The sequence below is a fragment of the Oryctolagus cuniculus genome, chromosome 7 (genome assembly GCF_964237555.1).
Source record: "Oryctolagus cuniculus chromosome 7, mOryCun1.1, whole genome shotgun sequence".
Lineage (NCBI taxonomy): Eukaryota > Metazoa > Chordata > Mammalia > Lagomorpha > Leporidae > Oryctolagus > Oryctolagus cuniculus.
The window spans coordinates 38,011,879-38,026,353 of record NC_091438.1 but is presented as its reverse complement, the minus strand read 5'-3'; the positions used below and the strand labels follow the sequence as shown (position 1 = coordinate 38,026,353).

Below are 14,475 nucleotides of genomic sequence, written 5' to 3'. Positions count from 1 at the left end.
CATTGTTGACTTAACAATTGAAACTCTTATTTATGATGTCAGTAATCACCTGAGGCTCTTGTCATGAGCTGCTAAGGCTATGGAAGCCTTTTGAGTTTGCTGGCTCTGATCTTATTAAAGCAAGTTCATAGTCAAAGTGGAAGTTCTCTCGTCCCTTCAGAGAAAGGTACCTCCTTCTCTGATGGCCCATTCTTTCCACTGGGATCTCACTCGTGGAGATCTTTCATTTAGGTCATTTTTTTTTTTTTTTTGGCCACAGTGTCTTGGCTTTCCATGCCTGAAATACTCTCATGGGCTTTTCAGCCAGATCTGAATGTCTTAAGGGCTGATTCTGAGGCCAGAGTGCTGTTTAAAGGACATCTGCCATTCTATGAGTCTGCTGTGTATCATGCTTCCCATGTAGGATCATTCTCTCCTTTTTAATTCCATCAGATAGTATTAGCAGACACTAGTCTTGTTTATGTGATCCCTTTGACTCTTAATCTTATCATTATGATCAATTGTGAACAGCAATTAATCACTTTGCCTAGTGAGATGGCATTGGTACATGCCACCTTGATGGGATTGAATTGGAATCCCTGGCACATTTCTAACTATACCATTAGGGGTAAGTCTGATTGAGCACGTGCTGAACTGTACATCTCCTCCCTCTCTTATTCCCACTCTTATATTTAACAGGGATCACTTTTCAGTTAAATTCAAACACCTAAAAATAATTGTGTGTAAGAAGTTCTATCTCCTTAATATTTTCATTCATGTCATTTATTGATTTCTTCCCTTATTTAATCTGTATATCTGAATTGTTTTTCACCTCATTGAGTTTTCTTACAATCATTATTTTGAATTCTATATCTGTTATTTCACAGCTTCGCTTAAGTTCAGTATCTAATTCTGTAGGAGCATTTGTTTATTTGGAGATATCATGCTACCTGCTTCATTTCTCCTGTGTCCCTATGTTGATGTCTATTTTGTCCTTCTCTATGGAGTAGGTTTTATTATAAAAGAGTTTATGGTTTAACTCTTGTAAGGTATGATTGCAAGGTATCATTTGACTTGTTGCTTTCACTTTGATTCTAGGTGAGCCCAGGGGTGTAGTATTTGTGTGATTTCTTTTGTCTTAAACAATGTCAGCTATGTCTTTAAGTGACACAGTGCATTTAGTCTGTTGTAGTACACAGGGATAGAAATGTGGCTTTGAGATGAATAAGGGTTTCCTCAGATGTGTATCTTTGGTCCACAGAGATCTGTGTCAGTCTCTCTGGCAAATGTGATAGCCATGGCCTTGTTTTTTTGGTACTGAATGAGATGAGATGGATCTTCCATGTGGATGCAGGGACCCAAGCATTTGGGCCATCTTCTACTGCTTTCCCAGGCCATAGCAGAGAGCTGGATCAGAAGTGGAGCAGACGAGTCTAGAACCAGTGCCCATATGGGATGCCGGTGCCTCAGGTAGAAGCGAAGCCTACTATGCCACAGCACCGGCCCCTCTTCTGCCTGTTTACATTTAATCTGAACTTCCACCTCAAGCCCTAGGCAACTAGTGATCTGTTTTCCATATGCATGAATTTGCACTTTCTTGATATTTCAGATACTAGTAACATAATCCATAAAATATCACGTTTTCTTTGATGTATGGAAGTTAATATAGAATACAAAAAATGTACAGGAATGACACAGACATCTTGTGATTTGATTGTTGTTTTTAGCTCTTATTTACACTGCTGTGAAACTGTGGTCTTTCTACTTTTACTTGTTGAATATTAGGATTAGTGGTGAATCAAGCATGTGATTAAATTATAGAGTATATTGAAATTATGTTTTTGCAAATAAAAGAAAGGAAGGAAATATGGTTACCATGTTTTGAGACTTTTATATATTTTATCATTTATTCTTTCTCTTTTATATTCTTTCTTTCTTCTTTCTTCCTTCCCTCTCTTTTTTCGCTGATTTGGCTCAGGTTTATGGTCAAAGGTCCTTGACTTATTCAGTTAGTGTCATTTAGATATTAGGGCCTTAGATATTTAACACAGACACTAAGCAATGATGCTGCCAGGGGAGCAGCCCCCTGGCCTACTGTATAGCTGTGAAAGACAGGCCAGATACCAGTGGTGTTTCCTGAAGGTTCGTCAGCTGGGAGCCACTGCCAAGAATGCTTCTTCTTCCACCAACTGTGCAGAAGCAAGAATTCACAAGTACTTCATTTATTTTTATTGTTACTTATTATTTCATTGTATATATAGACCACAGTGTTTAAATCCATTCATTCCATCAATGGATACGTGGGTTGTTTCCATCTTTTGACTATTGTAAATAATGCTGCTATGAATATGGGTATATAAATATCCCTCTGAGATGCTATTTTTAATTCTTTTTGGTATACACAGCAGTAGAATTTCTTGATCATATGGTAATTCTATTTTTAGTTTTTTGAGGAACCATCATACTGACTTTCATGGCAGCTGTCATCCAAGCAGCCTGGTACTTGCACAAAAACAGATATGTGGACCAATGGAACAGAATAGGAACTCCAGAAATCAATCCACACATCTACAACTAACTTATCTTTGACATAGGAACTAAAATGAATACCTGGAGCAAGGACAATCTCTTCAAAAAATGGTGCTGGGAAAACTGGATCTTTATGTGCAGAAGTATGAAGTAAGACCCCTACCTTACACTTTACACAAAAATCAACTCGAAAAGATAGTTTTTATTAGGTGGAGAGAATGTAGTCTCAGGGAAAAGTCAGGGACAAAATGGCAGAGGAAATTCCATGCAAATTAGAGTGACACAGCAGACCTATGTGGTGGGTGTGGACATGCAAAAATCAAGACCCCAGCAGCCAAGAGCCTCCTCACCAGCTGTGGAAGGAAAGGTGAGACCAGATGGCAATAGCCAAGCCACGGGAGATAAATCTGCTGGAAAAGCCTGAAGGGAATACAGCTGGGATCTCTGTGGGGAATAGTGTGCCTGCCAAACTAGAGTGGAAAAAGGGGAGGACATGTTTCTCTCTCCCCAATCACCCTGCAATGGTGTCCTATAACAAGTGGGCACCATTTTGCACATATGTAACAGCTGTGCCAGCTTGTGTCCATGCCCAGCAGCCAGCTGAGCAAAGATTCCTGAGTCTGTCAGGGAGAACTGACAGGGGGCTGGGTGCTCGTGACTGTGGGAGACTTGTCTGCCAGGACTGTGAAAACATGAGGCTGCAGGACTGTGAAAACACTGAGGCCATGGGGGAGGCAAAGGGTGTGACTGGGCCTTTTGGCAGTCACTGTGAGAGGCTCCACACACTCAGTGCTCCCTGGTTCCCTGATAAGGGACATTGCTGTGGAATCTGCTAACACTGAGGACTGCACAGATCCTTTGTGTGGTCCTTGTGGAAATGTGGATGAATATTATACCCACTGGGGCTAGCATCCAAGCACTGATGTCCTTTGAGGAGAGGAAGTGAGCTGAGTCTACAACAACAGCACAGAACAAACCTACCCTCTGATTAAAAAAAAAAAAAAAAAAAAAAAGGAGATTTACTATGCCCAACCTAGGTGTCACCTTGACATTCCCTTTACCTTTGAGTACAGAACAGAGGTGCCTGGCCATACCCACCACATGCCACTAGAATATGTAAAGTGATCAATAAACTCAACAACAAAACAAACAACCCAGTTAAGAAATGGGCAAAGGACTTGAACAAGCATTTTTCAAAAGCAGAAATTCAAATATCCAACAGACACATGAAAGTAAGCTGAAATGAAAGGGAAATAAAATTAACATGTGAAAGAGTTATCTGTACTCCCATGTTTAATACAACTCAATTCACAATAGCTAAGACATGGAACCAAGCCAAATGGCCATCAATGAAGACTGCTTAAAGAAATTATGGATATATTCACAATGGAATACTACACAGCAGAAAAAAATGAAATCAGTCATTTGCAACAAAATTTATGAAACTGGAAAACATCCTACTTAGTGAAATAAGCCAGTCCCAAAAGGACAAATACCATAGGTTCTCTCTGACCCATGATAATTAATAGAGCACCTAAAAGGCAATCTACAGTAGTGAAATTGACATTTTGAGAAGCAATGACTTTGAACAGCCCTTGTCTCGACTGTTGAAGAACAGAGTTTTTTTCATACTAGTTGTTGAACTCTTTACTTAACACAGAGTTAGTCATATATGTATAAAGTTATTGAAAATAGATCTTAGTAAAAAATAAGAATGGGAATAGGAGCGGGGGAGGAAGAGTGGTGGGAGAGTGGTAAGCTGGGAAGAATCACCATTTTCCTAAAGTTGTAATTATGAAATGTATGCAGTTTGAATTCCTTAAAAAAGGTTTCTCTGGAAAAAAAGTTTAATGTCAGAGTAGTCAAAGTTTAGAGCAGACATTTGATACTCTATTCTCACTAAACAGAGGGAAGAAATGTGATAAAAATGGTCTTGTTACTACAAAGTATGTATCACTATTGATTGTGATGTTGACCTTGATTTTGCTGGACCTGCAATTTATGGTCCAAATGTCTTTGAGGGCTTGCTTGCTGACTATCAGATGACCTTTGGTTGTATCAAATCATTCCATTCTCTAGAATTTAAACAAAACTTTCAATTCCAAACTTTCTCAACACAACCCTAGTGACATTTCAGATCCCATCATTCTCCATTGTGGAAAGGGAAGCCCTGTGCAGTGTCAGATGTCTCTCATCTTTCCTGACCTCTCTTCACAACATGCCAGCAGAATTCCTGCCAGGACACAACATACACTACATTGGTGGCAATATCACTAGAAAACACAAAATGTTCCCTCTGTTCAGATGGGATGGGGTTACCAGAAAATAATGTGCAGGACATATGTATACCAAAACCACAATTCATTGTTTGTCTGTAGTTCTTATTGAGATTGGGTTTCTATATCTTTTCTTCCTAAATCTGGTAAGCTTACCTGAGCAGCAAAATCATCCCTACCTCTCACACCTCATATCCCATTGAAGAACCAAAGCTATAGTCCGTGGGAAGCAGTAGAGAAAAGTGTGGTGATGAGGTTTGGAGAAGGTTATGATAAGATTTGCATTTTGATCAAAATAGTGTAACTCATGTGAGCTGTGTCCACAGGTCAGAACTACCACCCATGGTCAGCATCCCTTTGGCACAAATGAGTCATTCACATCTGATTGAAACCCTTGGCTGCCATGTTGAGTAAGCAACTCAAGATAGCATTCTAGATGAGGCCAGACACATCCACATCCACCCAAGGAGAGACTGATTGCCAAAGCTGGAGACTATCCTGATTGCCAAAGCTAGAGGAAAAGAGGAATTGATAATTGTGCCATCTGTTTGCTTTTTTGTTCTAAATCTAAGTAGTCTTTTCTTCTTTAAGATGTTTATATTGAAAGCTTTAGTTAGCTAATAAGATTGCCTTAAGGAGAATTAACAAGAAAGAATTACCCATGCACCTAAATTTAATTTAAGTCTCCTAGAAACAAAAGAATATTTGGGATCTGGCATAGCTGACAATTGAAATTTCGAAGCAGATGTCTGTAATGGAATTCACCAGAATAACAGACATTCATTACTATATCTTTCCAGGTATTAGAGAATTTATAAAAGAAATTCAATGTAATTAGAGGCAAAAATTGATGTACTTTATTATTTTCCTCTTCTTATTTCTGCCCCAATTTTTCCTTCCCAGAGAGTGGAGTTGGAGACCAGGTCCTGGTCCCACAGCACAGAGCTCTCATTTGTAGAACAACAGCACAGCAGCCTCAGTGATCTCCCGGCTACTACTGTAGCCCTCATGAGTTCCATGTCCATTCCAGTCAAGAGAGGAGAAATCCCCACACTGCCTGGGATTGCCCTCTGGGATGAATCCTCCTCCACCAATGCAGTGCTGGAAAACACAAAGAAAGTACACATGGAAAGAATTCACTGGCTGCTGACACCAGTGGGCTTTTTATTCCTTGGGATCTTTGACCAGAATCTTACTTAGCCTTTCCAGTACCTCCCATAAAACCTCTCCTCCAGAAGATCCTAAAAGAATGCTTTTTTTCTGACTTCCATTCTACTTTTCCTACAATTCATTCTCAGAATTGTCAGCTGTCTCTGCACATCTTCTAAATATTCAAGGCCTCAATTTCCCTATTGCAGGTCATCTTCTCACTTGGCTCTAAGTGACATCAGCAAAGTACTTATTCCCAAATCTCTCACCATCACCCAACTGTTTCTTATGCTTGATAAGCCCATATACACCTAGAACCTGAATGTGCTCACCTATATATCTCATGGGTCTCTCAGTCTTCACTTCAAGAGAAAAAAACTATCTCCCATTTCCTCTGAATTTGTTGCCCATCCTGTTATCCTGTATTGATTAACTGATAACACCCAGTTGCAAAAAAGCAAGCTAGTCTTTATCATCTTCAGTACTTCCTATCCCCCAAAATCACCTGGTCATCAAAAACTGTACATTCCATCACTTGGGTGTCTCCGGAGTCCATCCATGCTCATCCAACCTCATCAAGATACTCTGGCTCAGATCTTTCCTCTTTCACATAAGACTTTCGTACCTGCTTCAAGCTCTTCTGGCTCCTAATTTCTTGTCCTTTAATTCACATTCTCTTCAAGGCCACACATAATTTTACTAACATCAAAGCTATTCGGGTCACTTGTCTGTACAAAATGCTCCAATACAAACTACAAATCCTTGAGGGAATATGCAATTCCCTCTGTAATCTTTTTCCTGTAGGTATTTCCACCATCAGCCCCTTTCTCTTCCCCACGTTCGAAAATTACATAATTGGACGCTTGCTCAACACACCAGGTTCTCTCAAACAGCTATGATTTTGAACATGTTACTCAGTCATGCTAAAAATGCTCTGCCATGCCTTTGCTCTTTAACTCCATACACCTTTTGACTCTCAATACCACCTTCCTTGGGGAAATCAATCATGTATGTCAGCACACGTAAGAACTCATTTCTTGTTTGCCAGACTCCCTCGTTTCTATTTATGTTGCACATGTAATTTAGCATTTACCTTTCTGTCCTACTAAACTTGGGCTCCTTAAGATGACTATCATCTGTTTCTCCAACGCCTGGCACTTAGTATGTGTTCTAGATATTCATCTCTAAGTTTCAATAGATGCTGGTATATTTGCAAGCATGCACTAGCAAACACTCTATGGGAGCATGGAAGTCATCCTAGGAAACTTTTGTCAAGGAAAAAGGCTTACAGATGCATACCCTTCCCATTAACAGTACCTAAAACCCATCAGCCTCTGAATCATCATCTAGGAGTCCTTCCTTGAGAGCACAGTGACCCATCTTGTCTGGAAAACAGAAAAAAAACCCAATGGCTGAGAGGGGAGATGGAAGTTGTTCTGTAACTTAAGGCTGCCAGACATGAGGGGTGGAGCCCTTATGGAATGTTTCTGTTTGTGATAGTACCATTCTCCTCTGCCCTCCCACCAGGCACAAGGTGTCCCTCATAGGTAGTTTCCAGCCAGAATGCCATTGTTTTCTCTCCTCCAAGACCAGAAAAAGGACAAAACATACGTCCTCTAGGAGTTAATACTAACATCGTTCTCCAACATTGGTATCATTGTGATGTCTTCATGATCTCACTATACATCATGAATAATACCTTCTTGATCTCAACATAGATTAATGCTTCTCAAAGGAAATACAAGATTTTGAAATGTAAATAAATAGGTTGACAAGCTGTACTACATCAAAACAAATTCTGTTCATATGACACCATCAATAAAGAGAATAAGAGCAAGAGAGCAGCTACACACAAACATTGACAAAGCTACACAAGCACATACACACAGACATACACAGTCCCACACAAGCACACACAGATTCATAAACTCACACAGGTAAGTGACACAAGGGCACACACAGACACACACACACTGGAATGCACAAGCACACACATACTCAAAAGCATATTGGCATATATACATGCACAGATACGCACACAGAGACAGAAACTCAGACCCCCATGCACACACAAATGTGAAAGAACAAGAAACACAGATGCAAACAGGCCCCCACCGACATAAACAAGTATAGACACACAAGGTACACACATGTGCAGGTGTTATCTCCCAAAATACTCACATGCTCAGTGTTGCAGTTAGTAACCTTCATCCCAGCACACAGTGCATTGGCAGCTCTCTCGTTATTAAACACCCTGAACTGGATGAATCCAGCAACAAATTCCTCTGAAAAAGAAGAGATAAACAGAGGCTAGAAACAGCTTCCCTGTGACCTGTTCAGGGATTCTTAAAGCCCAGAGCTCCAACTACGGAGGTGGATCCTCTATGGCCACTGAGTGGTGCATCCAAACTCTAAACCTGTCACTGGGGGAAGATCTCTCCATCTGGGATAAGACAACTAACACTGAGATTTATAAAAGGGTTTGTAAATCTGGCTACAACTTAGAGGAGAAATGAGACTCCACAGAAAGATCACCAAAAAGACCCCAAGGGTGAGGCAGGGATCAGCAGTGACCAGATGTGGACACCTGCTGCTCTTTACATCCTTCCTTCTGATTACCAGCTGTGCCTGATCCTGAGCATCACCTGCCCTCATCCATACAGAAAAAAAACCGTAGTGGCTTTGAATTTCTTGTGACTTGTATATGTCTTATGTATTTATATGTCTTATGTATATTATGTCTTCGTCATTTATATATATAAAATGTATGTCTTATACATTTGATATACTGAACCTGTTTTAAACTAATCAATAGTTATTCTTCACAACAAAAATGAATTTTTCCCAATACCTTACAAACTATTTTTCCCTTTACTTAACTATTATAACAGGCAGCACAGGATAGTAGCCAAGAAATCTTGGTTTATATCCTCTGAAAACTGAATACCAGTAATTCTAGCTTCATGGTACTCTACTTAAAAATAAAGGAAGCAAGGAAACAAAGCCATGTCAAATTCCCAGAGAAGAGCATGGCATGTTGTAAATAGTTTATATCAGCAGTTAAGCATTGTTAATAATTTGTCCACAAAGGCACAGCAGGATTAATGACAGGACTCACTCTGACCAAAGGGTGAATAATAAGATGCAGTTTTCTGAGCATCACCAAAGTCATAGATCACAGGTACTGCTGGGCCGTTGTCAGTCTTACACACTCCTGATCCATACTTCACTGGATATTTCTGCAGAGGCACAAAAGATAGGTTTGGTGAGGACATTAGAGAGACTGCCAAATTGGGAGAGAAGGAAATATCTTCATGAAAGCTCATTATTCAGAAGCCAATCTCAAAAATAGTGACTTTTTTCTCCACAGAGTTATGTCTTCCCAGGAGCCCCAAACCACTTATTCCTCTCTCCAGCCTTCTCAAAGGCAACTATCTTTGAGTGGCTCAGTTTCTGGGAATGGCAGGACATGGGTTCACAGTGAAGCAAACCTAGGAGAAACAGAAAAGGTTTGCTCCACCCCAAACTGTGGCTTTCTGTTCAACAAAGAAAGTGGCACATATAGCGCCCTGTGTACCTTGTAGAGACCAAACAGATTATGTTCCTCTGTTTCAAAGAAGCCAGTGCTGGTGCGGTATCTCAGCAAGGACCTCTTCCTCCAGTGCTGTAGGGGGTGTTGTTGGGGACGTGCCAGATGCCCAGGTCTTCGGCCTGGATGTCATAGTAGCCAGGGTTCTGGAGAGCAAGACATTGACCCTGATCAGTTAAGAGGTTCCATGAGGCAAAAGACTCATATGTTCTGCCCCAGCTGAGCAGACAGGTGAGCACATGGCCAGCAGCCTCAGACACCTCTAACTTCCAGCACACAATTATTCCCTATCACCACCCCAATCCCTTGTGGCCTTTGTTGGGGAAAAGTTGTGGTTTAAGACATCTAAGTACTTCTTCTCCAACCCTACTCCATGTCCCTTCCCGTCAGCGCTCCATTCTGCCTGCATGTGGCCCTGCAAACTCAACTCTTCATCTTGCCCAAGTGGTGGGAAAGAGGCATGGTACCTACCTTGTAGTCATCATTTGTGGCTGCCTCCGCAGACCCAAAGGTGTTGTAATTGGCCCAGTTGCCGTCCCCCTCTGGGTAGTCTGCTCTGCTGCCCTGCTGACTGGACCAGCGATCACCCAATGTGCACTTCCCAGCCATGAAGTTCTTGTGCACACTGGCCACCAGGGTCTAGCCACCACCCCCAGTGGTCATGTCACAGAAGGTCTGGTAGGTGGTGCCATCCTTAGTTTGGAGGGAATACAGGCCATTTGTAGAGAGAACCAGTCAGAATCTTGCTATCTGAAAACTCTTGGTGCATCTCAGCCTATATACTTAAAGCTTTAGGATCCAGAAATATTGCCTAAGAGCTCCTTCCCTGTGTCCTATCACCAAGTGTTCCTAGGGGTACTGGAATCTCTCCAGGTTCACAAGATCATGACCCTGTGACTGAGTCACAGATGAAATTATCATGTGGCCCCACAATTCTACTCCTAGTATAACCCAAAAGTTATAATCCTGGATACAGGTACTCAAACAAATAGCTGCACATCATCAATCAGCACATTAGTCACTGCAGCCAAAAGGTAGAAAAATACTAATTACTCATCACCATATAAATAGATAAAATTTTATAAAGTATATATTACCTGTTTAAATAAAATCTTTATACACAGATGAGCAAACACACAATGGGTAAAGAAGGAAGGCAATATTACAGATCAACCTTTTAATCATCATGCTGAGTGAAATATGAAGACAAGAGAGGGACATTACCATAGGATTCTACTTGTATGAAGCAACTAGAATAGACAAGTTCAAAGTTACGGAGAGAACAGCAGTCACCAAGGCAAGATCTAAGACAACATAGAATATGGAGTTATTGCTTGATGGGTACAAAGTTGGTACTCATTTTGTGGGAATGAAAATGTTCTAAAGGTTGATAGAGCTGATGTTTGTGCAAGAGTACAAAGATGATTGTCACTGGATTTTAGACCAAAAATGATTAATCTGGCAAATTTTAAACGACATTGTATATAAATAATACATTTGACCACAGTTACAACAAGAACACCTTGGACTGCCTTCCTGGTTCTGTTTAGATGTCCCATCACTCACCATGTGAACTAGGGCACTGCTCTTTGATTTCTTTGCAGCTTCTGGGCAGAAATTCAAACACATCACAGTCCTGTTTGTTGGTATCTGGACAGACTGCAGCTAGAAAATATTCAGAGTTTGATTCTTATTGCATATTTGACATGAAACCCAGCCTCTTCTTGTCCCTAGTCCAAAATCACTTCACAACCACAGCAGAGCCCAGTTGCCTGAGTTCTAAATTCCCGAGAGATCATATAACTCTATGACATCCAAAGGACTGAACTCCAACAGGACTTTTTGATAAGCCAACTGAAATTTTTGTTGAAAGGAAGAAATGAGAAGATAAGACTAAACTGGCAAGGAGCAAAGAATGGGTCTTGAGGTGAGAAGGGAGATGCCGAACTGGAGGCAGCAATTGTCAGATGGGATGTCTGACTCTTAGTCTAGAGGACATCGAAGGGTGTTCTGAGAGAATAAACAAGATTGATCTGCAAGAAGACAGAGAAGAGAACTCAAGACAGCATGATCAAGGGTCTGGAGAAGAAAGTAAAGCATAGATCAGTTTTTTTCAAGGAATTAAGTAGCTTAACGTGGTTGAGCCTGCAGTGTGAGGTAGGGAATAAGGACTCTGTGGCCAGCAGACTAACAGTGACACAAAATGAAGACCCTTGTATGTAAAACTGTTAACATCCAAAGGAATGGAAACAACCATAAGCCAGAGAAGCCTCAACCCTCCCAACTGAGTGTCCTCAGACTTATATGTAGCACCCCCTGAGCCTCAGTTCCCTCATTTCCAAAACAAAGCGAATAAAAAGTACTTGTGCATATTAATTGAGAAAATATCTAGAAAGATGCTTTTTCTCTAAAAACAAATGAATAACAATGAAAGAAACACAGACCTTAAAATACCATCATTCTGATTTCAGGAGTAAAAACCAGGAAGCCAAAATTCCTGGACATAAAGCAGGCCATGGAAATCCCAAGGTCAATCCATAGGACTGGAGAGTAGCAACCAGAGACACAGTCCTCATTGGAGCCCCCACAGAACCACGTAGAGCCAGAACCCAGACTATGCCTCAGGCAAAATCTTCACTGCTATCAACCATTCTCAAAAGAGGCCAGAAAACAGCATTCATCCCATAGGCGTCTGAGACTTTGTGCTTTTCAATGACATCTACCAGTCCCAGAAAAGAACCAGATCCTAGAATCACCTGACCTAGTTTACTCCTGGGCAACTGAGTGGACCTGGAAAACTGACTCACCTGCACTGGACCATCTGGTACCCACAAGGAGTAGCACCAGGAAACCCGCCTGAATCATGGTAACCTAAAAAAAAGGAAGATGAAGGTCATGACCTTAACATCTAGTTTCTCTAAGTCCTTATCCTCATGACTGTCCAGGACTGCAAAGAATTAAGGACTCCTATATTTTTTTATGCTCCATACATCCCTGGGCCCAAAACTACAGTGGCAACCCTAAGCTAAAATCAGGGCTCCTCCACTCACGGAGATGTCTGAGTCTCTTCTGCACTTTCTTCAGCACAGATCACAGCTTCCTCCCCTCCACACCAGCCCAGGAGCTCAGTGGGGACACAGAACTCCTCCCTGCAGAGGCTTCTGGTGTAGGATGAGAAGTTGAGCCATTTATGGAGAACACCCAGTGGAGCCCAGTGCAGGCATGCAGCCTCACCCCTCCTAGATACAGTCCCAGTGGAGGGATGGTCTTGATTATCTCCAGGAAGATCAATGATAATGTTGGAATGCACAGGCTCTGAAAGATAACTACTCAAAGTCATACTGGAATTGGTCCCAGATGTCCTCACATTTCATCAACTTCTGCATTTTCCAAAAAGAAACATAGATAGATGGACAAATTTTAAAAACTTGGTGTTGATTTGGTTTTTTGTTGTTTGTATCTTTCTTTCCTTCAAGTTAAAAACTTTTTAAAATTAATCACCATTGTCATTTCATGTAAAAAGGAAATTTTAACACAAAAGAAACAAGGGCTCATTTCAGAGTAAACATGAACATTTAGTTTGAATTGATTTGCTTCTCTACAAAGACATGCTAATTTGTCCTTCACCTTTTCCTATGCCATTCCCATCCAGATGTCATTCTTCGGTTCTCACAAGAACCCCCTCACCTATAATAGAAATTGATTAGTCCCTCCTTAGTGACACCACATACCTACACATATAACTTTCGAAGATACTAAAATCCTTAGGAAAACACTGTAAATCTTCATTTTAAACTAATGTCTGTGGTCAATATCATTTCAAAATACTCTTTTGTAATGTTGATTCATTTGTTTGACATGCGGAGTAACACGGAGGGAGGGAAGAGAGACGGAAAGAGATCTTCCATCCACTGTTTTATTCCTTCAAATGGCCTCAACAGCCATGCCTAGAACAGGCTTGACGCCAGGATCTAGAATTCCATTATGGTCTCCCACGTGGGTGTCCAGGATCCAAGCACTTGAACCATCATCTGCTGCATTCCGGGCACCTAGGCCAGAGCTGTTTAGGAAGCAGAGTAATTAGGACTCCAAACAGCATTCTGAGATATGGGATGGCAGCCTCACAAGTAGCAACTTAATCCACAGTGTCACAATACCTGCCTCAACATACTCTTGTACAGATATATTGATAGGGAAAAAAAAGAACACCCAAGAAGAAAAGCTCAAATGATACTAAACTTCTTTTAGTACTTTCAAAATTGATTTTAAGATATATTTATTTCACATTTTTTTTTATTTTTTTTTTTTTTGACAGGCAGAGTGGACAGTGAGAGAGAGAGACAGAGAGAAAGGTCTTCCTTTTGCCGTTGGTTCACACTCCAATGGCCGCCGCAGCCGGCGCGCTGCGGCCGGCGCACCGCGCTGATCCGATGGCAGGAGCCAGGAGCCAGGTGCTTTTCCTGGTCTCCCATGGGGTGCAGGGCCCAAGCACCTGGGCCATCCTCCACTGCACTCCCTGGCCACAGCAGAGAGCTGGCCTGGAAGAGGGGCAACCGGGACAGAATCCAGCGCCCCAACCGGGACTAGAACCCGGTGTGCCAGCGCCGCTAGGCGGAGGATTAGCCTAGTGAGCCGCGGTGCCGGCTATTTCACATTTTGACATCTTTTATAGCATAAAAGATGCATCTCATTCTCACTGAAGTAAGAATCAGAGCAATGTATAACTGAAAGCATCTAAGAGTCTAGCAAAATGCTAGGTCTATTTTAGAGACACCACGCTTTCTAACCACCATCATCCAACCCGTGACTGTGACCCAGTGACTCTGCCTCGCACTTCCCCTTAATCTGTTCCCTACCTCGCTCCTCCAAATCCCACTGTCATTGACACTTATTTCAACCCAATCTGGATCATTCAGGATGCTTTCAGTTGGGAATAATAGCAACCTCATCATC

General features: G+C 41.5%; 1 long non-coding RNA gene and 1 pseudogene across 1 annotated transcript; both read right to left on the bottom strand.

Moving 5' to 3' along the window:
- Positions 1-5,618: 5,618 nt before the first annotated feature.
- LOC100342457 (intelectin-1-like) lies at positions 5,619-10,248 on the bottom strand (annotated as a pseudogene).
- An 802-nt stretch (positions 10,249-11,050) lies between these two features.
- LOC138843108 (uncharacterized) lies at positions 11,051-12,703 on the bottom strand. The gene is made up of 3 exons (XR_011390340.1): positions 12,573-12,703; positions 12,330-12,393; positions 11,051-11,187 (listed from the first exon to the last, which is right to left on the bottom strand). It is a non-coding gene; the product is annotated as an uncharacterized lncRNA (long non-coding RNA).
- Positions 12,704-14,475: the final 1,772 nt, after the last annotated feature.